Source organism: Megascapheus bottae, chromosome 30 (genome assembly GCF_031878675.1).
Source record: "Megascapheus bottae isolate mThoBot1 chromosome 30, mThoBot2.hap1, whole genome shotgun sequence".
NCBI classification, from domain to species: domain Eukaryota; kingdom Metazoa; phylum Chordata; class Mammalia; order Rodentia; family Geomyidae; genus Megascapheus; species Megascapheus bottae.
In genome coordinates this window covers 10,577,886-10,604,755 of record NC_143538.1, presented here as the reverse complement: position 1 = coordinate 10,604,755, position 26,870 = coordinate 10,577,886, and the positions used below count along the sequence as shown (strand labels likewise).

The 26,870-nt window shown below is 43.5% G+C and overlaps 1 long non-coding RNA gene across 1 annotated transcript; it reads left to right on the top strand.

Moving 5' to 3' along the window:
• Positions 1-15,997: 15,997 nt before the first annotated feature.
• LOC150044406 (uncharacterized) lies at positions 15,998-26,033 on the top strand. The gene is made up of 3 exons (XR_016533167.1): positions 15,998-16,232; positions 18,101-18,178; positions 25,019-26,033. It is a non-coding gene; the product is annotated as an uncharacterized LOC150044406 (long non-coding RNA).
• Positions 26,034-26,870: the final 837 nt, after the last annotated feature.

Sequence of the window (26,870 nt, the reverse complement as noted above, 5' to 3'; positions counted from 1 at the left end):
TTTGCCAAGTAGGGTCGGGACTAAAGTCAAATCACATCACATGTTGATTGTGTGTTATTCTATATTTTTCCCCTATAATAGTATGGTATTTTCATACATCATGTGGAAGTTTTCTTCACTGTAAAGATGATGGTGTACACACCCCTGCCCCTGAACCCTGTATCTTTTAACAAGCTTCTTACAGCAGCTGGAATTAATGCTTCCTGCCGTTTCAAATAATGCGACATAGAAATACAGTATTTTTAATGTGCTGGCATTTAACACTCCACAACATTTCAGTTACTTTACATTCATTTGCGTACTTTCATGTTATTACAGCTGTGATCAAATCCGGACAAAGAGGTGCATTTCTTTCTTCTGTTCTTCCATAATTGCATTTTTGGGGGGAGCCACATCTCTGGACTGTAACCATAGTGATCCCTACACTCATCAGAAGACCTCTTGTTATTTCTCTCCCATGAATGAAAAATAAAGTGTGGTAAGTACTGAAAGTTTCTAAAGACAGTTTTTCCCTCTACTTTAAATTTTTTTCCTTCCTTTTTTTTAAGTTCTAAATGTGGGAGGATCAATTTTGGGGACTGGTAAGTTCTATGGCTAGAGGTAACTCATTTATTTTTTAAAGGGCAAATTCTCTATACAGTGTCTTTCTATGGGAAAAAAAATCCACCCGGATTTAGACAAATGCTTTCAGGAAGAAGGAACTGTTACCATCCATGGGAAGAAAAACAAGGAAAGAAAAGGTTTAGTCTTGTCTAAATTTGACTTGTGACAAGCAAGGCCTTGTTTGAGCTTCTGAATGTAGGATGCCATGATTATATTTGGACTGCTTTGTGGATATCTTGACTTGCTCCTTCATTCTGTGTTTGGAGTCTAAGCAGTCCAGGCTTTCCTGGGAAAGGGAGGATGCTGAGGGCTGAGGGGTCATTCCTTCATTCAGAGCTTTCTCCTCCTCCTCCTCCTCCTCCTCCTCCTCCTCCTCCTCCTCCTCCTCCTCCTCCTCCTCCTCCTCCTCCTCCTCCATTCGAGGCTATTTCCCCCTTGTGCTGCCATTTTGCCAAAATGGAAGGAAGACAATGTCTACTTTTCCATCGGTCTCACTGTCTCCATGTTACGGGTCTCTCTGAGCCTGGCTTACTTAACATGATCATGATTTCCTTTTTCATAAGGGTACCACCCATCAGACTGGCTTCTGCACCTGAACACTCCATCATCCACTCCATCCCAGCTCCAAATAAGACCAAATGAGTGTTAGAGGACTTAGTTGTGCTCAGGGACCACCATTCAATTCGTACCCATCTCCCACGGCACGTCTCCATTCCTCTTAAGTGTTTCTCAAGTGGTTCTGGGTTAGGTAACTCTGACTGGCACTCTTATTTTGGAGGTGGGACTGTAGTTCTTACTTCAGAAGGATTACTCTTACCCCACTTTAAGCCAGAAGTAGAGGAGGTTAGATGTCTTCATGATTCTAACCCCTCTGAATCTACTCCTGAGATCTAACTAGCTCCAAAGGCCCAAGCCTTCTAAGCTAGCCTGCTTAGGACCTAACTTGGGATATGTATTCAATCTAAGTGGATAACTCTGACCAACTTTCAGTGGGCGCCAGGCTATTGTCAGGAGACCAGTATGAGCCTATGTCTAGGCTCAAGGAAGAAAAGGGTTTGAGAACTGTGATAGTTTGTAGAAACTTCCCATACCTGCCTCCCTTAATATAGCTCCAAACAGCTTTCCTCTGGATAAAGACTGAAAAAATTAAACACCCACATGCTTGCATCCTAAAGGTGCAGAGACACTTTTTCAATTCCCTGGCTCTCTCAAGCAAGGGAGCCAGCTAGCAGGACACAGCCCAGCCTTCTTATAACACAAGTTTTCGTTTCATGGCCTAGTCCACTTGGAAATACATATTGGACGCCTAGTGTTTTAATTTAAATCTCCCCCTTCTTTTGGTTTCTGGCACTGCACAGCTGAAGAAGCGGGGGTATGGAGCGAGGTATAAGCCATTGAAGGCTGTCTTGGCTTTTCCCATTGCACCAGAGACACCATGCAGTGAGAGGCATTCATTTGCAGGTATAGAGTCTGTAAAATTGTGTTCTAAAATTAAAAAAAAATTTAATTAGAAGGCAGCATCTGTGAACCTTTTGCTGGAAGCCACTATTTTTTTTTCCTTCCCTGATAAATTATCTCAGCTTTGTGGCCCTTTATTCCCGCCTCTCACCAGGTCCTGGATTATACAAAGCTGTCTTTTCTTTCCCCTGCCATCTACCTGTAGCAGTCACGTGGACAATTTTTTTTCTACTTCATATTTAACAAGCTACCAATGCCTCCTGGAAGACTTTGAAAGATATTTAATTTAGAGCCACCTCTTCCTTCTGAGGTTCTCATGGCTACCCTCTTTTCCTCTTGATCCTTTATTTCCAGAAGCAGTGGGAGTCCAGGCTGGATGTGGGCTTCTGAAGATGCCATTGGCATCTTAATCTCTGCCCAGTGGTGGCCTTTGCGGTTGGAAACTGTTATTACCCACCACAGCAGCCAATTTAGGGAGCCACAGGTAACGAATATTTTATTTCAAGTGGGACCCATTTGATCAGATACAAAAATAAAACAAATCCTGCTTAGTTATAAGGGTCCTAGGGTGTTTATTCTTCTCTTTTATGAACTGTGCTAGGGAGGAGTTGAAGGTGGGGAAAGGAGGATGGACTCTAGGACAGCTCCCTCTACCGGCTTGTCCCAGGGCTGCAGATCTGAGATGACCAATTTCCTGGCCAGAGTTTTGTTAAAGGTGCTGGGCTGACACTGAGATCTGATGGTTGTTCTGAAGCAGAAAGCATGGATATCTGCTGAGGTGAAGTCTGTGCTATGAGCATAGTGGGGAAGAAGTGGGAAAGCACTGGGTAAGCTTTGAGATCCAGGCATAGGACTGAATGGGACGCTTAACCTTGGAGAGCACAGAACTGATGGTGAAGCAGAGGCTGACCTTCAAGTCCCACAGACTTAGTGGTGTGGATTGCTTTCTTTGCTCCTTATCCTTGTGCAGAAACAAGTGAGTGCACTGCGGGATCATAACTCTGCAGTGAGACCTTTGCCTCTTCCTCTTCCCTCCCTTGATTGCATCATCACTTAAGTGTGATGTTGGGATAGCTATGAAAATAAATCCCACTCTTTTTCCTTGTGCCCCACTGTGAAAATAGTTTGGTGGATGAGCGGATCTTCAGTTTTTAGGGAATGTTTCAGGGCATTTGATGTGAGTGCCATCAATTTTCTTGCTCGCTTTCTCCAAATATCAACTCACTTTGCTCCTCTCGACTGCCCTAAACCTTCACAGAAGAAAACAAATGTTCTTCGCTCTCTCTCGAGAAACATCCAATTCTTCTCCCTTCCAGCTCATTTGTGACAATATTATAACCTTATTGTATTCCACTTAATGCTATTTATTGAGGATGCTCTAATGACTGCTGCATGGAATATACAAAATAAATTATGTGGCTTTATTTTCCCGAAGACAACTGGGGCTCCATATGTGTCAAATAGAACATAATAGATAGGGATTTATTCCTACATTAGCTTTTTAGGTTTGCTTATCTTTCAGAGTAATTTAAATTGAAATGGAAGACAAATCCTTATTTGATTGTTAGTCAACCCCTTGCTATTTATTTTGTGCAAGTTGGTGTGGGAATCTAAGTGCACTGCTGTTAAAAGGCGATTTAACATTGCATGGAGGGCCTATTATTATTATTTTTTATTTCGATAAATTGCCAATGTGTCTGGCCAATTGCATACACATTTACCAGGGAAAGTCTGTTCTTCTAGATGTCTTCTCCATCCTTTGTGATCATGTTGTCCTGGTTTATTGTCTCTTAATCCTGGTAAAGCACTGCCCTTGTAGCCAGAAGTTTTTCTGGGGAAAAGGGGGAGTAAATCTCAAAGCAATGATGGCTCTTCTAGAAAAGGTCCAGAGAATGATACAACTTGCTTAGTTATGTAATTTAGCCACAGTCAGAGCAGGGGAGGGTCGTGACCTCTTCTCCATTATTGTTTTCATAATGAAAATGTGATCCCTGAGTCTGCACTTTGGCCTGGTCAGGACGCATGGAGTACATAGCATTGGAATAGAGCCTGGGCATAGTAGCCTTGTCTCCTTTTGGAGCCTGAAGAATGATATCTGTGTTTATGACCCACCATTAAGGAGTGTCTTTTCTACAAGGTTCAAGGAAGGGAATAGGAGGTGGGGGAGAAAGCATTCAGAACGAGGAGGGAATGGAAAGAGAAGGTGGCGGGAGGGGCAGGGAACTCTATTGATCCAGGCACATCTCCCTCAAAGAAGTTCCGTTCTGGTTGAAGGGATGGGTGGAGTCGGGAGGGGTGGGGCAGTATTGATCAAGGTGTATGATGCTCATAGACTGACAAGTTCAATGGTAAGCCCTCGGTGCAACTAAAGGCAATAGAATGGCGATTAATATGATTTTAGAAAAGAGGTTCTCATCACCCACCTGCATCACCCATGGTAAACTTTTATACCGAGTCAATTGGTCATCAGTTACATCTACAAAATAACATTTTTTCCATATATTTTTTATTGTAATTAATAGAAGGGTTACATGATATTTGCCAGATAGATGGCGCATTAATTCCCATACATTGATACCCTTTCACATGTCTTGGTCCCCATTTCCCTCCCCCCGGCCCCCACCCCTCATCTTGTTTTTATTGTATTTAAAATTAGAAATAAGTAGCTTCTAGACATTAACTGATCTATTTTGTATACCTATTAATTGCACAAAGTGATTTCCATCTATGAATATACATATAAAATCAGATTCACTCCTATTATTCTTATTGTTTCTTTTTCTAGAAGTTGTAATGGGTTTTATTAGATATTTTCATAAATACATAGAATTTACTTAGACTGACCTGCTATTCCTGTGTTAAATGTATTAAACTAAATCAGTACATTCCTGATACAATATAATATACATTGCAATATAATACATTGCTATAAAAGTAAAAGGAGGTTTCTCTAGAATAAAAACATTCTGTAATCCACAGCGTCTCTCTCTTTCTCTCCTTTTTTTTTTTTTCGAGAATATCTAACCTAGACTGGATTTCCCACCCTCAATTCTTCTTCATTCCATAGTCTTCCATATTTTTTTTTCTGGAGGCATATAAAATCCTCCAGTGACATGTCACACACATACTGCTACCACCTCACGGGGAGGGAAAATGCCCCAAATAAATGTGTGAGAGAGCAGAAAGAGATGAACAAAGTGCATGGTCAGAGGTTCATCTACCGCTGAGAAGAAATGCCTCAGATATAGCCATTCTGGTCTGAGCATTTATCCCAAGCGAAGACTCATTACTGGAACCACAGAAATCCTGCTTAGACAAACAGACAGCATGGAAAGATGTGTGGCCCTGGCTACAGAGGAGAATTGCGACATCTATCAAACTCCCCCTGAATTCATGTCCTCCTAAAAACTGTGTATATGCTGGCAGGCTTTGTAAGTACAGCCCCCTTCCCAAAATGGTAGGGGAAAACTGTGAGGTTCTGCCTACCAGCCAAACCTCGAATAGGTCTCTTGACTAAAGAATGGCTCACGTGTCATCATTCCCCTTGCAGTGTTCCAAACTCACAGTTCTGCTAGGAGTCAAGACAGCCCTGGAAATCTGATCCCCACACTGGCCTAGTTCAAGGGAGTAGATTTTTTTCCTCTCCTTCTGTTAAAGGAAGAGAAACAGCAGGCATTGTTGGAAAGATTTGGGAAGATGGTACCCCGAGATGATTGTTGAAAGCTATCTCCAAACCTTGGATTTGTTTAGGGCTGGAACAGAAATCATGCCACTCAGAAACAAGATAGTTGGTGCTCTGTTGGAGAGGAGTCACCCCTCCATCTCTGCTCAGCCTTGGCAAGCGAGGCTGGAAGGAAGCTTCCAGAGCATCTGGCATCTCATGTCTGGGTCCCAGGGTGAGGCATAATAACCAGGCAGAGGCCTCATGGACAGCAGGTGAGCACAGGTGGAAAGAGGTGGGGAGCAGGCCCAGTGTGGCCTGGAGGCTGCGGGAAACAGACTGGTTTCAGGAAGCTCCCCCAAAATAACGGGAGGGCATTTGGCGGGCTATTAATTTTTTAGCAATCAGGCCTGTAGAAGCTCCAGTGCCATAATTCAGTCATTAAAAGGAAATGTGAGAGAACTTTATATATTAAACCAAATGCTTACTCAACAGGGACTGTGGCCTGAAAACATTTTCAGATGAAAAGGATATAAAAACTTCATTTTATGCAGCAGTAAGGTCTGAGTAATAGATCCAACATCTCATTTATACATGAATATGTTTCTCAGGGTGATAAAAAATGGAACATAGTCTTTTTTTTTTTACACTGATTTTTTGAGGTACTACATTGCCAATTATTTTCCATTGAAAGTACGTTCTAGATCACCGAAGCAAGATTGCTAAAGAAGGTTGGTTGTGAGCATAACTGACAATCCACCTCTAGTTTCCTGGCACCCCCCCACACCGCCCCCTAATTACTAGGGCCGGAACTCAAGGCTTGGGTGCTGTCTCTGAGCTTTTGTGCTCAAGGCTAGTACTCTACCACTTGAGCTGCAGCTCCACTTCTGGCTTTCTGATTGGACTTTCTGCTTTGCCTGGCTCCAGCCTGTAGATCACAGGAGGCTTGAACCATCAGCTTCTAGCAAGATTTTCTCCTTTCTTTCTTTCTTTCTTTCTTTCTTTCTTTCTTTCTTTCTTTCTTTCTTTCTTTTTCTTTGTTTGTTTTAGAGCTTAGGCTATGAATAGTTGTATTTTCCTTTAGAAGCCATTTAAAGAGGATCATGTCCATCATAGGCTAGATTCTAGCATGTATTTCTGGAGTCACAACTAAAGTTTGATGGCTGTAAGTGGAGCTCACCATTCACTGTATTTCTCGTTGAGGAAAATAACTTCAAATGACATAAGAGTTATATAGACAGAATAGATGTACATTCATTCAATTAGATATGACGTTATGATGGGGAAAAATTCAAATTTCATACTGAAAATTCAGATTTCAAAATATAATTACTTAATATGGAAAAAGAAAAAAATATTTCTTTTGAGCTTAAAGGTGTGGGTGGCCAGAATCTTTCCATGTTCTTATTTCTTTGGTCACTTTGACAGCTAAATTATTAGGAAGTCTGAGAAGAACATGCTTCCTAGTCAAAAAGGTGAAAGTCTCTCTCTCTCAAAAATAAACTTACATTGAGATTAAACTAATTTATTGAAAAACCTGAGGGGAGAAAAACCCACTCACTTTTTATACTTTAATTTTCTCATGACCAGTTCTGACCTCTGAGTGGGGCGGGGTGGGATGGGGAGTTTTTCAACTGTTATTTCTATAAATCATCTCTCAGTAAAGATTCTTTTATTTCTTCCAAGTATTTTCTTTCTTTAAAACAATTTATTGTAAAGGTAATGTACAGAGGGATTACAGTCACATAAGTAAGCCAGTCCTGGGCTTGAACTCAGGGCCTGAGCACTGTCCTTGGACTTTATCAAGACTAGAGCTCTACCCCTTGAGCCACAGCACCACTTCCAATTTTTTTCTATGTATGTGGTACCGAGGAATCGAACCCAGGTCTTCATGCATGCTAGGCAAGCACTCTACCACTAGGCCAACCTCCCGGCCCAAATAAGTATATTTCTTTTTGACCAGTGCTACCTACTCCCTCATTTTTTCCCATTTCTCCTCTCTCTGCCAAGACTCTCCTCCAAGCACTTTCTTTAAAAAAAATTAAGACTATATATGTTTTTGACATTACCTTTTTTATCTCTGACTCAAAATTCTGAGCACAGAGTTAAGAGACTTTCCATTAGGATACTATATGACTATTTAAAAGTGGTTATTGCATGCAGAAAAATGTAATCTATATGTTTTGAATCCAGTCACTGGCTAACTAAAAGAAGAGACACCCCATCTCCTTGTAAAGCCCACTATCCTTTCTTTCATTTGTACAGAATGAATCCCTCAGGATGACCCATAGGCTTAGCAACACATGAAGCTTGTTTATCATGAGTAAACTGTAATGCTAGAACCACTCACTGTACAGCAATGGGAAAAATCCAGGGCATAGCTGCTAGAATACAAAGCTCAGCACTCAAAACAACCAGTTGAATAGAAGATGGAATTGCGTTGATTTACACATCAGAGGATTCCAGCAAGACTGGAACTGGTCACAAATATCCAGCTTACCCATAGTGCGATGAAGAGCTGGTCCTCTGTCTATCCATTATGGTTGGGAAATTAGTGGAGGCTGTTCAGAGATGCATCTGTGTCCTACCTGTACATCTGGTTATCCCCGGATTGCCTTTATCACAGTTGCAAATGGCAAGCCTACGAGTTGGGTTTTTCCATGAGAACAATGAGTAGCAAAACTCACTTGAGGCAGCATTACTTTGGTACTTCCCATACAAATGCAAAGACCCAGGTGAACTTGGGTAAACCCTTGGCAACCATAGCCACGTAATCCAGGGGCACAGAGGAACCCCAACTTTTAGCCATTCAGGTAAAAGAAACCACCTCCACACAAGCCTGACCCATTAAAAGGCTGTTGCTGGAAGATTTTGACAATATAAAGAAGCCCTTGTTTTCATGTATTTACAAAATGTCATCTGCTCTGCAGTGTGGCATCCCACTCTGCCTATAATGACACAGCCAGGGAGAGGAGGACACAGCCCGCGTCCCAGGGCCTACTAGATGGGCTTCCCCCCTGTAGACAATCTTTTACACAGTCTGAGGAACATGCCATGAAGGGAGTCAGTGAGTCTACTAACTAGAATCGAGCATCAGATTCTGTTGCTAAGAGACAAGTGTGCAAAATGGTGCCTTCAAACAGAAAGGATGTGGCAAGACTTTTTTTGGGGGGGGGAATAGATATTTGTTAAGAACATAAAATCTGTGGTCATTTTCCTTCCTAAGTTGGTCTCAAGATCTTTTTGAGGGTGGCCTTTCATCCCAGATAATTACTTTCAGGGGAAGAGGAGGAAGGGAGAGAGTTGGGTGTGTTATTCAGGTGAGTTACACTGATATGTGTGTGTGTGTGTGTGTGTGTGTGTGAGAGAGAGAGAGAGAGAGAGAGAGAGAGAGAGAGAGAGAGAGAGAGAGAGAGAGAGAGAGAGGAAGAGAGAGAGGGAGAGAGAGAGGGGTGGGGGGGGAAGTGATCCTTTAAGGATTGCAGAGAGACTCTGCAATCAGACTCTGGATCAGGGAAGACTGGAAGCTGCTGAGGAGTTGAAGCAGGACAGAGCTTGGCCAGCAAGTGAAGATCCAGCGTGCACGTGGGATCCTTTCGCTTGGCCTTGTTTGTAGAAAGCACCTGGGAAGGGGAGAAAGCCTTGATGAGATTCTCCGGTGGCCCATTAGAATCAGCAGCTGAGGAATGCACTGGGCACTTTCAAACAGCCTAGAGCAGGTTCTTTTAGGCAGCCGCTGTCATAAACATGTTCATGAGAAGATTTCAGAGATCCCACAGAACAGTTTCCCACCGGGGGGGCGGTGGGTCTGTAGAGCATGCGTCTGCGCAGCTCATAAGGAAGCCCTGGCACTCCAGACGTGCCTTTGAAATGCTCTCTCCGCCCGCAGAAAGGTCAGGGGATGGCTTCGCTGTCCTTGGGTGTGCCTTGTGAGGGAATGTGTTTGCTCTGTAGGCATGCCTGTGAATAGATTATTGAGGCTGCCTCTTTCCACCCTCCTTCTCGATCCTCATTCGCCCAGAGCTCCCTCTTGTACCCACACCCCATTTCAGGGAGACTGGATGGGAAGAGGGAGGAGAAAGGTGGAGGTGACTCTGATTAGGATGCATTGGTCTGTGATGAATGGAAATGTTGAGATGCAACACCCTGGCACTATGCATTGATGCCAAGAAGAATAGAGGGTTTGGGTAATGTGCAGTTGTGCTTTTAAGGAAAATATAGAGTAAATACAGCCAGGTTCATGAGCTGCATCTTATGTGCATGTGACTTTTAAGATCTTGCAGAGTATTGAGATCCACGGTGCTCAAATCTTGTGAGCTTGCCAGAGGATCAGTAGAGTCACATCTAGGTCGTGTTAAGGGGAAATGGCTCACAGCTGTAATCCCAGCTACTCAAAAGGCTGAGATCTGAGGATCCAGTTCAAAGCCAACCCCACACTGGAAAGATCACAATACCATTACCTCTAATAAACCACTAGAAAACCAGAAGTAAATCTTTGACTCAAATGATAGAGCATCAGCCTTGATTGAAAAAGTTATGGGACAGCACCCAGGCCCTGAATTTCAGCTTCAGTATGGCAAAATAATCATAGTAATAGTATTAGTAATCGTTTTTCCCTAATATATTTGAGGTTAGTTTATGTGTGATTTGCTAGTGCGTGGTCCCCCATTTCTCTTTCAAGGAAAGATTATTTCCTCCCTCTGTTTCCTCCTCTGAGAGTCTTTTATGCATCCTATATAACCATTGACCTGAATATTAAGCCCAGTCACAATAAATGGATGAGTAAATACATATACTTCTTCCTACATGCTTGACTTTAGTGTACACTTAAATAGATGAAATTCATACTTTCTTGTTTTTACTATTTTTAAAAAAGTCCTTATGTAGTTTTTTTTTTTAAATCATGTGAGTCCTTTGTTTACAAATTCAAACTCTGCTTTGTGTCCTGTCTTACCCTCTACCCACTGTGGCTCTGGCTAGCATGTGATTCTGATCCACACAGGTCTCTAGTGTAGGGAAGGATGATCCTGAGATTTGTGTTTCCTGAGCTGTAAAATCAGGACAGTTGCAAGAGGGAGAGGGAAACCACAGAGGCTTCTGGGTAGGAGCCAGCTCACTGGCCTGATATGCGGACATTGCAGGCAGCGATTCTGTGAGCAAGGGACAGAGAATGTAAGGGAAGGGAAGAAATCTGTACAAATAGCTCAAGCCACCTAACTCTACTCCACTAGCAAGCCTGGTTTCTGAGATCAAGGTTAAAAAATCCTGAAGGGAAAATGCTCTTTTTTAAATCAAGTAGTATGATATGAATACATGTGATTTTGGTTTAAAAATATCTGTGAGAGGGGCTGGGAGTTTGGCCTACCATGCACGAAGACCTGGGTTCAATTCCTCGGTACCACATACATAGAAAAAAGCCGGAAGTGGTGCTGAGGCTCAAGTGGTAGAGCTCTAGCTTTGAGAAAGTCCAAGGACAGTGCTCAGGCCCTGAGCTCAAGCCCAGGACTGGCAAAAAAAAATATCTGTGAGAAAGACAACATTTTTAAAGAAGTACTGTGTCAATAACCTCCAAATTAATATTAGCAAGGAGGATAATGTGCAAAGAGTCTGCACTTCAGCATTAATAAAATTAAATGGGAATTTGGTTATGCACAGCGACAGCTACCCATCATGTTTCTCCAGCATAACTTTTGAGAATCTGTTAATTCCACCGGTGATTAGCTATGTGCGTTTTGAACATAACGTGCTGCCCTTTGAAATCTAGCACAATCGAGATGTGAGATTGTTAAGTTATTTCCTGGTTATCAAGAGACATTTCAATCCTCGTCTGTCGTCCACGGGATGGTTTTGAAGGGGACGATGGTGTGTGCATGTGTCTGTTGGACATATCAGACTAATGAGCTGTCACTCTGGCAGCTCAGTATATGTTGCGTATATTGTTAATGAGGAGTTTGTGTTGCGTTTCATTCATTTGAAAAGTGGGGGGCAGGGAGCACACAAGGACACTTAGCTCCCCTACATCCTAGCTACAAACCCTCCAGCGTGGCCCCTAAAGTCAGAGTCCATAGGGAAGGTAGAAGTCAGCCAGGTGATGGGAAGGCAGCCAGTTAGCTAACACCTGGCTGCCCTTTGACCCTTGGGTTAACCCACTGTCAATGCTGCTCCATCTGGAAGGCCAAGGCCCAGAGAGAGAGAGAGCTGTCAATCATCTGTCAGCATGTCAAGGAATGGACTTCCTCACAGGAAGTGCCCAGTCCACATCTGCCTGCACCCCCAGGGTCCCTCTGTCTGCTGCCAGCACCCAGTGTTTCTCCCGGTGTTATAGCCAGGATGGAGGGGAAGGTGTATATGGGACGTTGTGTCTCCCACGGTAGTGTGTAGTTACCAGAATTCAGAGGAAAAGGTGCTTTCTTTCCCCTCAAAATGCTGTCACTATGAAAGACCCCATAGTCTTGGGACTGAAATAAGTGTTGACTCTGCCAGAAGAAGTGAGGGGAGAGAGGGAAGCTGGGAAGAAAAGACATAGCTTTCATCTGTTAGGTGTCACTGGCATCCCCGCAAAAGAGAAAGAAAGCATTTGCTTGCCAAGACACACACACACACACACACACACACACACACACACACACACACACATACACACACACACACACACACAGCAGGAAAAGAAATGAGACAGAAAAGATGACAGGGAGAAAAACAAACAGATGGAACTGGACAGAGAAATTGAAAATGGAGAGACAGAGAGACAGATTTTTTTTTTTAACTTTTCTCCCAGACTAAGGCACAGACACTGAAGGGAAAAGCAGAGAAATGAAGTCAAAACCCAATGTTGTTTGCTTGAAACTTCTTAAGATCCCAGCCCAGGCCATTATGACCTTATCCTGTATCTTGTGGGACCAGTTCTGAAGCCTTCATTAGCCACATTATTTTCTGTTGTTGTTTTTATTGGTGCCATTCTGGGGCTTGATCTCAGTGCCTGGGCCCTGCCCCTCAGCTTTTTTTTTTTTCTCTCTCTCTCTCCCTCTCTGTCTCATTTTGCTCAAGGAGAATGCTTTAACACTTGAGCCATAGCTCAGTTCATTAGTGATATGTCTCCCAGACTTTCTTGTCCAGGATTGGCTTTAAACAGGAATCCTCAAGTCTCAGCCTCTGGAGTAGCTAGGATTACAAGCATGAGACCCTGACACTTGGCCTACATTGTTTTTAAAGGGGGATAAAACCCTCCAGAATCTCGAATGATATTTTATGAACATAGCACGTAGTAAAATGCAACCAGACCGTGTGGAAAATGAACTCCAGAAAGCTGCAGTCTGACCCCTCGCCGAGACTGAGATGAGAGACACTGGGGTGCTGGCCCAGGGGACACGGTAACAATGGCTGCTTTGAGACTGGAAGGCAAGGCAAGCCAAAGACATCTTCCTTATCCTGGTCATATTGTCTCTTCGAACATTCCGGATCCTGGGGCTTTTCACTGATGCTGTGTTTAAACTTGCATGAAAGCTTAGTGGCCTGGCCTTGACTTCCGGTTTCCTTCTGGACTGTGGAAAATCATAATTCAGTAGGTGGCGTTGTCTGCCTTTGAGTCAGACATACCATGTGCCTGGACCTTGAACCAAACAGGCCGTGTGTTATTAATAAGATATTTAGGTCCAGATGCGACTGAGTCAGACAATTTTTCTATGCTTTTCTGAGTGCTTTGCTCATATCATCCACTTATGCATCCACTTTTCCAGGCCATAGCATGGATTTTGTTGCTCTTCTGGGCACTGAGGTATCTGGGATTTCTTTCTGAGATTTTTTTTTTCTTCAGAGGAGCAGAGAATGAACAAAGTATAATCTTGCAATTTAAAGCCTTCAAATGTTATTAACACGACATGAAAATCGAGTTCCTATCATAGCTTAGATGTTTGGTACTTGACATTATTTCTTTTTCTGATAATCTTTTAAGAATGTTTACTTCCCTGTCTTCAAAAAATGGAGACTTTGAAGTTGTTGATGGCTTGCATAGCTCTACCATGGCTAAATGGAATTTGAGGACATTTGTGACCTTATACTGTCTTTTCTAGCGCATAATAATAATAATAATAATAATAATAATAATAATAATAGGACTAGAACCAGAAAAAGCTCAGTGAGGTCACTGATATAAAAATATTGAAGTCTCGTTCATTCTCACCCTGATAAAGTGTTAGCCAAGATGTGGCAATGGGTGCTAGAGAAGAAGGGAGAGTCCCCCCTCCCTGCCTCCCACCTATTCTGGCTTGGAACTCTAACACTGCCTCCACTAAATACTCAGCCTTCCTGAATCTCTTGCTTTCCTTGATCTGTGAAATGGTCATATTAGCAGTACAAAACTGACAGAGTTCATTTAGAGAGCAAATGACAGTTCTGAATGGTCAGTGCATGGAATGCTAATGAATGCACATGTTAAGTAGGAGGCACTTTTATGATTGTGCTAAAATAATTCCATGAAAAGAAATCCTCTCTGGAGATGTGATTTAGCTGGGCGGAAGCTCAGAAGGAAAAAATAAAAGTTGTTCTCCATGGAGTAATCTTGAGGTTTGGCTTTGAATGGGATCTTGGTGGGATTAAAGAGTGAGATTATAATATTGGTAGCCACGGTCCCTGCCTTTTGGCTCTTTATTTTATGTCAGGTGCTCTACTAAGTCCTTTATATGAATTTTCAGTTTTAATCCTCTGCAAAAATTCTGTGGTCCATACTCTTTTATCAAAAAATGGAGTGCCAGTTCTTTCTGCCTGAGATGATTTTTTGCTGACAAGTGCTGAAACAGAGACCTAAGTCTAGGTCTCCCCTTTTCACGAAGTTTGTACTATTAAACCCTACTGAGCAGCGTCATCCAGCAATGAACGAATGGAGCAGAGGCAGTTCCATTTTCTGTGTCCAGATATTCCTGTCCTATGTGGAACACAATGGAAATTTCATTTTAGTTCATGTGATCACCTGCTGAGAAGTGCAGAAGAAAAGACGAGAGAGCTAAAGTGGGCCAGAACTTGAACTTGAAAGGTCTCTAAGGCCAGGCTGAAAAGTTGGGCTATTAGGTGGTATTGAATGGGGGACAGTTACAATTTGGGGATTTAGAGTTCCAAGTACTTTTTTTTTTTACCAGATGCATTTATATGATAATTGGAAAAGGAGCTCGAATGACCTGTAGTTTAGTCACACTTGTATTTTAGAAATGGACAGGTTAGGATTAAACCCTTCCATCATGTTATATTATTGAAATTGTAGAGTTATTTGTATCTGCTTTAGAAGAAGCCATTTGGAATTTTAGATGAGGGGAGGAAAAAGAGTTGTAGAGAAGGGAAGAATTTTAAAGGGTCACTTGTACCTCTTTCATTAATTCAAATGCATGTACCACCTAGGGAAGCATTTTGAAGAAATAATAATAATAATAAAAGGCAGACATCCATTCTTTAATGATAGCAGGCGATAGCTCTTTTCTATGGAGCCCAAAGAAAATTGTGCTCTGAACGTGGAATTTAACTTTAACTGGAGATCTGATTCTTACCCAGAAAAGACTCATCTACAACAAATTCCCTTGGATACTTAAATGCCTTCATCCATTTCACAATCCCCATTTCACAGAGGATAGTAAGAAATAATGGAGCTCGGCTCCTTTTTTAAAAAATTCTTATTTGCTGTTTTAAATTAATATTATCAATACAAGGGGGGGGGGTGGCAAGGTCAGTAAAAAGGCAAGAGCCAGGCACCCGTTCTTGTTTATCAGCAAACCATGCTGGGGGAAGATAAGTCCTCTTTAAGAGCCCTTGTGGTTTATTTATTGTTTTAATGAGTCTTTTCTGAATAACCACAGACCCATTATGACCCAGCCACACCACAAGAAAAGGAAGTTCCCGTAATTCTCCTCCTCACTCATCTTTTCAAGTTGCTGGAAGTCTGTTGTCCTGGCTGGCGTGCTCCGAGAGCTTCCGGAGTTTGCTAGATCTTTGTTCTTATCGTTGATACCCTCCTGTCTCCTCACACTCCCTTTCCCCCTTCCTTCTTCCTCCAGACTACAAGGCCTCAAGTAGCAAGGCAAAAGGTGAAAGGGGAGCTTCATACAAATAACACTTCTGAAGCTGGAACCATCCCAGAAAGCAAGGCCAGCCAGGAAAAGGCAGCAAGCAGCGGCTGGGATGCTGGGATGTCACCACCCGCCCCCTCCCCTTTTCCCCCTCGCCTTTGTCAGTCTTAGATAGAGCCTGGTGCATTTCACATGACTTTCCCTGGAGACCACAGTTATTAAGAAAGTGCCAATATCCTAGTTAAGAGAAATAGCAAGTGAGCGAGCAAGACTGTGTGTGATGTGGTATGAAATTGTACAGTGGGATTTTCATGTGCGTGGCAGCGAATTTGTCCTTTCAATTACAAGGATGGGACAGAGAATCCAGAAATAGAGGACAAGGATTCAGGATCACCAAGGTCTGCTATCAGATGACTTTTAAAAAAATGACTTTTCCTATTGACAAGCTTGGGGAATCTCAGGTGAGCACATAACTATGGGGTATGACAGACTTTCTGGTTTGCTTGGCCACTTCTGTGACATGGCAGATAAAACATCAGCTTTGGAGATTTGAATATGTATCGCTATTCTCTAGTGATGCAATATGGGTCCCAAGCTCATAATTTCTCTCTGAGTGTCAATTTCCTCTGTTACACAGAAGTGAGAATAATAAAGAGGATAGAAATCTTGTGATTAAATGGAGAGACATACATACAGCACCAGGCTTAGTAAGGGCTTTAGACTAACTCGTCTCTTTTCCTCCTCCTCCTCCTCCTCCTCCTCCTCCTCCTCCTCCTCCTCCTCCTCCTCCTCTTCCTCCTCCTTCTCTTCTTCCCCACTTCCTTCTCTGGCCTTCTTTATTTCTTCCTCCTCCTGCTTCTCTTCCTCTTTTTCCCTTTTTTTCTCTTCTTCATTCTCTTCCTTTATGGTTCTTTATTTTTATCATTCTCTTCTTCCTCCTTTCTATGTTTTCTTCCTTTCCTGTTCTTCTCTTCAGAGGCCCCTGGCATGAATTAGAGTTATCCAGACCTGATCTGCTTTGGCATGGACAAATGCACTGAGCGCTGACTTTTCAAGGAGAGGATGGGAGTCTGAACAGGAGGAGTGAGATACTGGGCTGGCTTTCTGGCAATTTCTCCATCCTTAGAGGTCCAGTTAAGTTTACTCTCCTTCCTTGGGCACACAGGGTAGGTGGAGCTAAGAGGACCCCAGGGCCACTAGAAATGAGGCGTTCTCAAGGAAACAAATATTATAGAGGAAAGGTAGCTTTAAATCAATCTGATTCAGAAAAATAAAACACGGAGGCATCTTTGGTCATTTCCTTTCTTTCCATTCTGTATTTCTTGTAACTTCCAGCCACCCCATGTATCAGGAACAAATTCGATTCTGGGCAATAAGCTAGCCATAGCCTCTACTTCCTTGTTGGTGGGGACTTGAGAGGGAATAGATTTTAACTTTTACATTCCTCGTGAGAAGACTGTCCTTTCTGCTTTGACTTTGTGGTTGATTGGGCTAAGCAGAACGCAATGTTACAGTGTTAAGATCCCTGGGACTTCCATAAGCAAAAGCTACACAGAGCTGGTGGCTTCAACCAACCACAGACCTTCCTCATTGCACAGGTGGGGTTGGGGGTCTCAGTGTCCTAGATAAGGGAGGGAAAGTGTTTGTTGGGTTGGTTCCTTCTGTGGACTCTGAGAAAAATCTGTTGCGTGGCCCCTGATGGGTGGGTTGCTGGCTTCTAAGTGTACGGCTCCAGTCCCTGCCTTTGAGCTCACATGGAATTTTCCATCCTGTCTTTTCAACTGCCTCCTTGTTCTGCACATTTCTATTGGCATGGAATTCCTCTTTCTATATGAATGTCCGGCATGTTGGATGAGGGCTTCCCTCCATGGCCTCTACTTTATTTCCACACAAGGCCACTGTCTGAAGTGCTGATATTTAGTCTTCCAGTGCAGCTCTTTAGGGGATACAGTTCAACTCAGGACGGTCAGGGGTAGGGCTCATCTTCTCATGGACTGATGGCATCTGCTGCTGCTTATTTATCTCTTTGGAACACTTGCTTGGGAAAACAAGAAAAAAAAAGCTACCACATCATTTGGAAACTCAGTGACCCCTGTGGAGGAAGACATTTGAAGAGGAACTGAGCCTCTCCTACCCAAGAGGCTTACCTCAGTTCTCCATATCACCTGCAAGATGAGTAGTGCGCCATCTTGGCATGCATGCTTGAGACCCTCCATGGGCACTAAGCTGACAGAGTCATGTACAGCCCGTGCCTACAGGCTGTGATGAACTGTACTGACCCAGATTGCATATCTGTCCACACTAAAAACAAAATGTCTGCTTTTGTTAGAAGCCCACGGAATGATATGAGGATGGATAACTATCCCTCGATCCTTAAAAGCCAACTCGAAACAGGCAGTGGCCCATGGTAAGTGGTGCGAAAGAGAAGCTCAGGGCCCCCAGGGGAGAATAAACAAGGCAGCCACGCTGGTCATGTCCTGGTTTGTTTTATTACTAAGTAAATGCTCATGTGGATGGATCAATGCTAGGTGCTTTACCAATTTGGCATTCCCAGCAACAGGCATACATTCCTGCACAGCTGACTCTCAGAAGCACATTTCACTGGCGAAGGTCTTTTCTCTCGCTGCAGCTCTGTTTCCTTTTGGGAGGCAGTTAAGGTAGGGGAAAACTAAATGGGTGCTGACGGCGCCCATGTTAAGTGAACTCCATTTACTTTCACAGAAAATGGAGCATAAAAATAAACCCCAGAAGGTTAAGTGCTTTGCACTATATGTGGAGGAGGTGATGAGCCAAGGGCCTGTTAGGGTGAATGGGAAAGGGGAATCACATACAAGTTGAAGACTTTTCTATCACCCTCCTCTATGCTTCTTCAAATAAAGCCACACGACACAAGCGTTGACAGTCAACAGAACTTGCATGGCACATAGGCAAGAGTGGCCTCTGACTGTGGTCCTGATCAACTCAGGTGATCATTATTGAGGTGGGGGGAGAGAGAGAGGGAGTAGAGAGGAAGGGAGGAGAAAGGGAGGGAGGAGAGAGGGAGGGAGGGAGGCCACTCAGCAGACCAGGGCAAAGCTATGTGGGGTGGTGGAGTGTTTCCTGGGGGGCCCATGTTTGAGATCATGGTGGAGTTTGAAACCTGTCATCTTAGGATGATGCCCTTGGTAAATATGAATTGTCTTCATGGCCGCCAGACATTTCTGTAGACACTGAGATCATGGTAGGAGAGAAATCTCATGAGATTCTGCTCACATGATATGTGCATTGCAGGAAAGAAGTATGCCCACCCACACCCACACCCACAGATCTCCCCCAATCTACTTCCTGTTCTAGTGTGTAAATTACTTTATTACTTTTCTTCTTTCTTTCATTCCTCGTTCCTCTACACTCATAGTACTTCAGTCCTGGGAGGCATGAAAGAAAATAGCTCTGTAGTCAGACTCCTTGGGTTCAAATCTCCCAGCCGTAGAGCCTCTTAGCGACATCGTTAATGCCAGCAAGTTAACACAACCTCTCTGGGACTTAGCTTTGGCTTCTATCATGCCACCAGAATGTGCCTGCCATCTTTTCAGCATGATTGTAAAAATCAGAGGAAGTTATGGTCATTCGAGGAAAAGCAACATTCATAGTCAAGCTTGTTGGCATTAATGATTATACTTTATGGGCATGTGGATGTGGGTATGTATAGGTCATGTGTGTAATTTGATAATGACTACCCTGTATTGCAACATAAATAAATGTAACACGGTGAGACTTTGGATTGTGCCTATCTGGGGATGCATGTGTAGTTAATAGATGCTAAATGCAGTGGAATCCAGTCACCAGTGGTAAAGGCTGTTCATTGGAAGGAATGTGGGTTGAGGGGTTCCAGAATGGGTTATCAGGAGACTTGCCACAGGGAAGCGGTAAAGAGCTTCACTCTTCAGATTAAAGAGCTGCTGTTGGGAGCTACACCAGGAGGCTCCAGGACTGCCAGCTTGTAGCTTTAGAATTCAGAGCCACCTGTTATCACTGCCTTCCTGTGAAGCTAAATGGCAAAGTGATCTAAGTTACCAAGAAAGCTATGATGAGAGTTACCAAGAAAGCTATGATGAGACTTTCATCATTAGAATCTCATTGCAAGGTGGGCAAGAAAATTAAAGTGTGTGTGTGGGGGGAGGGTGACAAAATACTGAAAATAAAATCTAATTCAAAAAATCAGCTGGGTGCCAGTGGCTCACACCTGCCATCCTAGCTACTCAGAAGGCTGAGATCTCAGGAACTCTGGGTGCAAAACCAACCCCAGGGAAAGAAAGTCTGTGAGACTCCTATCTCCAATAAACTACCCAGAAAAATCCAGAAGTGATGCTGTGGCTCAAGTGGTAGAATGCTAGCCTGGAGCTCAAAGAGGCTCAGGGACAGTGCCCAGGTTCTGAGTTCAAGACGCCGGACTGGCACACACACACACACACACACACACACAAAAGCCTAGTAAACACAATGATGACAACATCAAACACTTTTGGAAGAGTCCTTCAGCAGTAAATTGAAAGCGAAAGAGTCAGAGAATCAGCTCTGCCCTGATCACAAAAAGTAGGGTGCCTCGGTGTTCCCTAAAGAAAGAACTGCAGGGTGAAAGGTAGGGAGGGACTGGATGGAGGAGCCTCATCCAGGGAGGAGGCGTGGATGGGCTGGGCCTGGCGTGAGCTTCTGTATTTGGACCGAGCTCATGGTTTTGGACTGATTTGTTCAGGACTTTAGGGAACTTGGAGAAAGAGGGATTGGCACACGGGTTAGGTTTCCTGTTTGGGATCAAAATCTCCATTGGGATGCAAGTTACCTTCTGTCGAGTGTGGAAGACAGGTGTGCAAAGAGAGGGAAGGAAGCCCTCTTTATGTGAGGGCCAGAATGCAGCTTACAACCATCTTCCTGCCTCTGACCTGGCTCAGTGCCTCTCCTGCAACGTCGTGTGAACGACATGGTCTTTCCAGCAGGGAAAAGCCAGCCAACAGCATGCCATGAGACTTCAGCTTGAGGACTTCCATGAGTCCTTTCTGTTTGGCTTCCGTCATTGCCCACAGTGAAGCAGCCAGGCCTCTGCCCTCCGTCTCTACGGCAGTAGAGTCTGACTTGGCCTCTGCCCTCAGTCTCCCACCACAACACTGGGCAAAGCCCTTGGATCTGATCGCTTGGGTGTGATTCTAGGGAGAATCAGAGAGTCTTGGGAAACCTTGCCCATCTCCTAAACTGATGTTGAATATTGTCATTATATAGAAGAAAGTCCAGGCCAGACAAGTGAAGAAAGACAGGCAAACGTTGCTAGGGAGAGCCAGTCCCATTGGAGAGAAAATGGAATAAATGTCTAAGTCAGAATTGATTGTGAAGAGTAAATGTCTAGCTTGTCTTGCTTTGATTCTCTCTCCCTCCCTCCCTCCCTCTCTCTCTCTCTCTCTCTCTCTCTCTCTCTCTCTCTCTCTCTCTCTCTCTCTCTCTCTCTCTCTCTCTCTCTCTCTCTCTCTCCCCCTCTCTCTCTTTCTGCCCATAATCTCTGGGCTTCTGGGGGACCATGTCATCTCTTCCAGGAAGCCTCCTAAGAAGGCCTCACACTCTTTCAGATCTAGTAATATTCAAGAAATTTACATGACCTGGAGAGGTGTAGAAGCACACAAAAGCCTGTGCTACATTTAAGAGGGGAGGGGGAATGCAACCAAATTCTATTATTGCTTCTGCCCTGAGAGCCATAAATCGTGTTTAATGCTTAGAATCTCGTTTGGGAAGGAGGAGGAGGGTAGGTAAAGATATTAATTTGGTTGTTCCAGGAATGTATGTACAGTAGAAAGGAACTTCTGGCTATATCTATGGAGGGGCCTGGGAAAAGATTCATGGGTTCTTTGTTCCTGCCCTAATTAAGGCATTTGTTAGTATGTTTTAATAGCTCAGAGGAGCTTTGTTCTCCCTGGGACTGGTTTAGAAACAGCTTTTTCTCTGGAGAAGTGGGGAAACTTCCCCCCTACTTCTAATCTGTACATTGCAGTGGCTTGAGGGCACAGAGGATGGCTTGACTTTCTAATGTTTGGTCCTGGGTGATGCCTGGGCTATGCCTAAATACTGTGAATGGAGCTTAGAAATCTGCGTGGGGCCTCTGTCCACAGGTGAGTCTGTTTCTGTCTCAGATACGATGACCACTGGTGTATGTCCAGTGAACACAGGGACAGAAACTTTATCAACAGACCAACTTTAGTTTCTTTCCCTTTTTGTCTTTTTCCTTTGTGCCTGTCCTGAGACTTTAATTTAGGCCCTGGGTGCTGTACCTGAGGGTTTTGTTGTTGTTGTTGTTTTCCTACCATTTGAGCTATAGCTTCACTGCTCTTTCTCCCCAGCCTTTGGTAGTTTATTGTACACAATAGTCTCACAGACGTTCCTGCTCAGACTGGTCTCCACCTGCTATCCTCAGATCTCAGCCTCTTGAGTAGCTGGGATTGCAGGTGTGAACCATTGGTGTCTGGGTCTAGTTCCTTTATTTGACTCCTTAAACTATTGACCCAAGGTGGCGTAGTGAGAGAGCACACAACGGAGCAGTCTACGATTTATCTTTTAGGATGGGTCGGGAACTAGGGTTAGAAAGGTCATCATCTTCCTATCTTTTATTTCACACCTCTTGTCTTTAAAGACTCCAGTGTCCCCACTTTCCAGTCATCCAGAGAGGAACTGACTCTCTGAAGTCTCTGGGTAACCCAGTGGGTGGTAATGCTGTAAAAGTGCTGGAAGGTCACTTGAGATTAAGGCAGGCAGGTAGGTACAAGGCCAGATGCATGGGAGAGCGTGCTGCTGCTATTTTAATTCTGAAAGATACAACAAATGGAAGCCTCTGAAAAGCAAAGAAGAAAATCCTAGCCACAGTCCAATAGGGGAATAGGCTTTGGCTGAATCCTAGAACTCAGGCTTGCTTTTTCTCAGGAGCAGAGATCAAAGTAAAGTCTGGGCACCCACAGAATCTTCACCTCCTAGACAGTAATACCTTTCCCCCTGCATCCCCCACTTCCTTCCATACTGAGCAGTGCCCTCTTAATTTTTCTTACTATAGGTTTTTATTATTTTATTATTGTTCCTGCTGTCTTGAAGAGAACAGAGACGTGTGTTTCTGTTGATCTCTCATGCTCGTGACAGAAATAAGTTTATGGATATGAGATCTTACTTTGCAGTCTCAGTGTGTTCAGCGGCGTGCATGTCTTCATTCATTCTCCTTGCCGCTGTCAAAGGCCATACGTCTTCTCAGGAACGGACAGAATTAGTGCTTTCCACAAACGCACAGAAGCCGGGAAGCTGTGGGTCCTTGGGAGAAGGCTGTGCCGTTAGGCTCTGTAATTCTCCGATTTTTGCCGCACACGCCATGTCTCAGAAGAGGGATATGTCTTTCCTAACAGCCATCATTTTTATATAAAATGGAAGGTATTCACATTATGTCTTCATCTTCTATATCTCCACGAGTAACAATATCAGAACTACTCCCTCCTGACAACTGTATTCATTTCTCATTAAAGATATTTCATGTTTTATTCAGGAATTTAAATGAAGCTATCAGAGCCGGGAATGGCATCCGTTTGGTATAATTGTATCTTACTGATGCCAGTCCCAAGAGTTCTAATTAATACATATATTTAGCTCTTTGACTGTCTTTAGACCGAACGGTTGAGTGTAAAAGGCAGGAAGAAACTTAAAAGAAAAAAGAAAAAAAACCCAAATAATCTGAACAGAGAAGTTTTTTTATTTTTTTTAAAGAGTTTTTGGTCTTGGTACATTTCAAGTTGAGTACTTTATGAAAAACAGACTGTGAGATGATAATTGTTTTTAATGATCACTCATACATGTTATCAATTAAACACACACACACACACACACACTCACACACACACACACACACACACACACACAATGTCCAAGCCCAGAAAATGGTGTGTACTGACAACTCTCCCTTTGGCTTGCTCTCCCTTCTTCTCTCTCTGCCCCTTTTTTATTTTCCTCTGACCTCACGCTATTAAAAAGCAATATTGTTCCTCTTTGCCAACGTGAAAATGACTGAAGCCATCTAGGGATTCCTTGGCCTCCCCAAACCCATCACATGAAAAGAAGCTAATTGAGTACCAACCTCATTCCTGTCGGGGTTTGCCATTCTCTCATTCCCTCCAACCAGAGTCCCCACACTCTCTTTCAGGAAATGAGTTTGGGGACATTTCTCATGCTGGTCTAACATTGGCATTCATAGCCCTGGTGCACACGTGGAGGCCTCAATTGGCTTTGGTGCCTGGGATGCCGCGGGGTCTGGGGCGAGGGTTTATAAATCACTCTGTGGTATGCTGAGATCGAGACCTCGGTGATCCCTCCTCATACTGACTTGTGACAGCAATCTTAAGAGTTTCCAGTAAAGAAAAACAAAGGCCTTATAAACAGGACAGTTCAACTTGACACTTAAAACAGTTTACAAGGCGCTCTTGAGAGAGAGAGAGAAAGAGAGAGAGAGAGAGAGAGAGAGAGAGAGAGAGAGAGAGAGAGAGGGAGGGAGGGAGGGAGGGAGGGAGGGAGGGAGGGAGGGAGGGAGGGAGAGAGAGAGAGAGAGAGAGAGAGAGAGAGAGAGAGAGAGAGAGAGAGAGAGAGAGAGAGAGAGAGGATGCTATTTTCCTCTGTTCCTGAGATGTGGGTCTCCATGGCTGTTTGCTCAAGGTGGCCGTTCAATAGGGCATAAGTTGGGCTTTAGGAACAGCCACCACTCAGTTTGATTTGTTATTTAAACAATGGCTAGGGGTCATTTGGTGGGTTTATTAGTGTGCTATAGATATAACACGAGTCTGGTTGGCATTGCAAAAAAAAAGTCTATGCTCTCTTTTGGACCTCTGCAATCACTGTGTCCTTTACAATCCTTGCCCATGTGAGAGAGGTGACTACCTCTCCTCTCCAGTAAGTGTGAGCCAGGAACGTACATTTCCTTAGCTGCAAAAGAGGATCCCAACCATGTTTGTTTTGTTTCTTTAGAGGATTATTAGAGTTCACACGAAAATGGACCGAAACCCAAGCTGCGTATTGAACTGCATACCAATTCTGCCTAACCCCTGTTCAGTGCCAACCATCCATTTTCACAAACCAGGATACATCATATCACACATTGGCGAAGTTATCTCCCCATCCAAGATGGCAGCTTTGTAACCAGAGGCATTCCTTTCCCAATGGGAAAGCCATGAGAACGTCTAAGTGCTCCTGTTCTGTTCATTTCTAGATGCTGTTTACTCCACCTCCACGTGCCCAGATGCTGAGGGGTTTATTAGCTGAAACTCCTTCCTGTCTGCACACGATGACAGGTATATCAAGAGGAGAACAATAGCCAGAAACAGATGCATGGAACCGTCAGTCGGATGTCAACAGCTTGGGAAGAACATTTATTTCTATGAGGCCCATTTCCATACCAAGCAGAGCATCTGTTTGGCTTTTGTGTTTTGTATAAACAGGACTTTCACACACACACACACACACACACACACACACACACACACACACACGCTCAAAAAAAAATAATGTCAAGAGTTCAAAGGGTGGAGAGTTGAGAATTCTCACCCGGGCACATAAATGGCATCTGCGGATTGGCTGGGCTTTGCTCGGGCGTTCCATGGAGTGTCTCCCTGGGATTGAGGTGATGTGTAGCTTTGATTCTCTGCCCTTGTTCTACCATAACCTGGTTTGGAATGGAGCCCGGCCCTCAGAGATTGGGGGTCATTCCTGCTTGATAGTGCGAGGTCAGAAAATGGAATGAAGCTCGGATATCTCAATTGAGATTTGAGTGTATAAAAGTATAAATCAGAAAAGGAAAAACATAAAGAAGCAAGATCCTTGAAGGGACACCTTGCAGCTGTTGCTTGCTATAAATGAAAGATTTCAAAAATAAGTAGTTATAAGCAAGAAAGCCCAAGCCAGTGGACTAGAAATATTCCCTTTCCAGTCCTGCTTCAAGACGGACTATAAATATGGGAAAGTAAAACAATAGACATGATTCCAAGCTTATAGACATTGCCTGGCATTCCTTCACATATTTTCCATTGCATCCAGACCAATATTCAGGGTATTTAGAAGAAAAGAGAAAAAGACTAAATCCCTCCTTCACCATCCACCCCCCCAGGATGCAAATTAGAATAAGAGCCCAGCAAAAATGACTCCAACATATAGAAGTATATTTTTTTTAGCATTTATTCATGTATTTTCTTTCTGGCAAATGCTGAATAATCTCCAAGTTGAATCATTCTTTCACAGAAGACCAATAAATAAATAAATAAATAATAATTATTATTATTATTTGTCTGTCTCTAGTTCTAAATGCCACTGTCTCATTCGGCTGTAGGTTATTTATGATTTTATGTTGATTTAAACAGACATCTCTCTAGTTTATGGGCAGAGTATAGCATCAAACGGCATGTTGCTTAGAGTGCAATTCTTATGGGCAAACACCTGATCCCCTTTCATAAAAGATAAAAAAGAAAGGAATGATCCTTCGCCATTCACCGACCTTGCCATGCCCGGCTCATAGAGATGACCTTGCTTGACCTTTGGTAGCGGTAACGAGGGTCCTGTGTACTGGACTCAAGGTAGGGTGATTGCAAATGATTCCTCCAGCATCCCTAAAATCCATGTTAGCAAAACGTGTTTGCATTCAGGAGTTCACTGGGTGTATGATGCCAACGCAATTGTCAGGGATTGCAGAGAAGATGGAGATTTTGTACGGAATCGCTTCTCATCCTACATGCCCACTTTCCTCTAAGAACTTTGCAAGGCCATATTGTCTTCTACCTTGAAATGTTCTTTTTTTAAATTTAAGTACTTGTACAAAGGAGGTGCCATATAAAAAGGAGTGTTTGAATGCAATGCATTTTTTTTTGTTTCCTTTTAGTTGGCCATGGGGCTTGAACTCAAAGCCTGGGTGCTATCCCTGAGCTCTTTTGCTTAAGTCTAGAGCTTTACCACTTTGAGCTACAGCGCCTCTTCTGGTTTTCTGGTGGCTCATTGGAGGTAGGAGGCTCTCAGACTCTCCTGTCTGGGCTGGCTTTGAATCATGATCTTCAGATCTCAACCTTCTCAGTAGC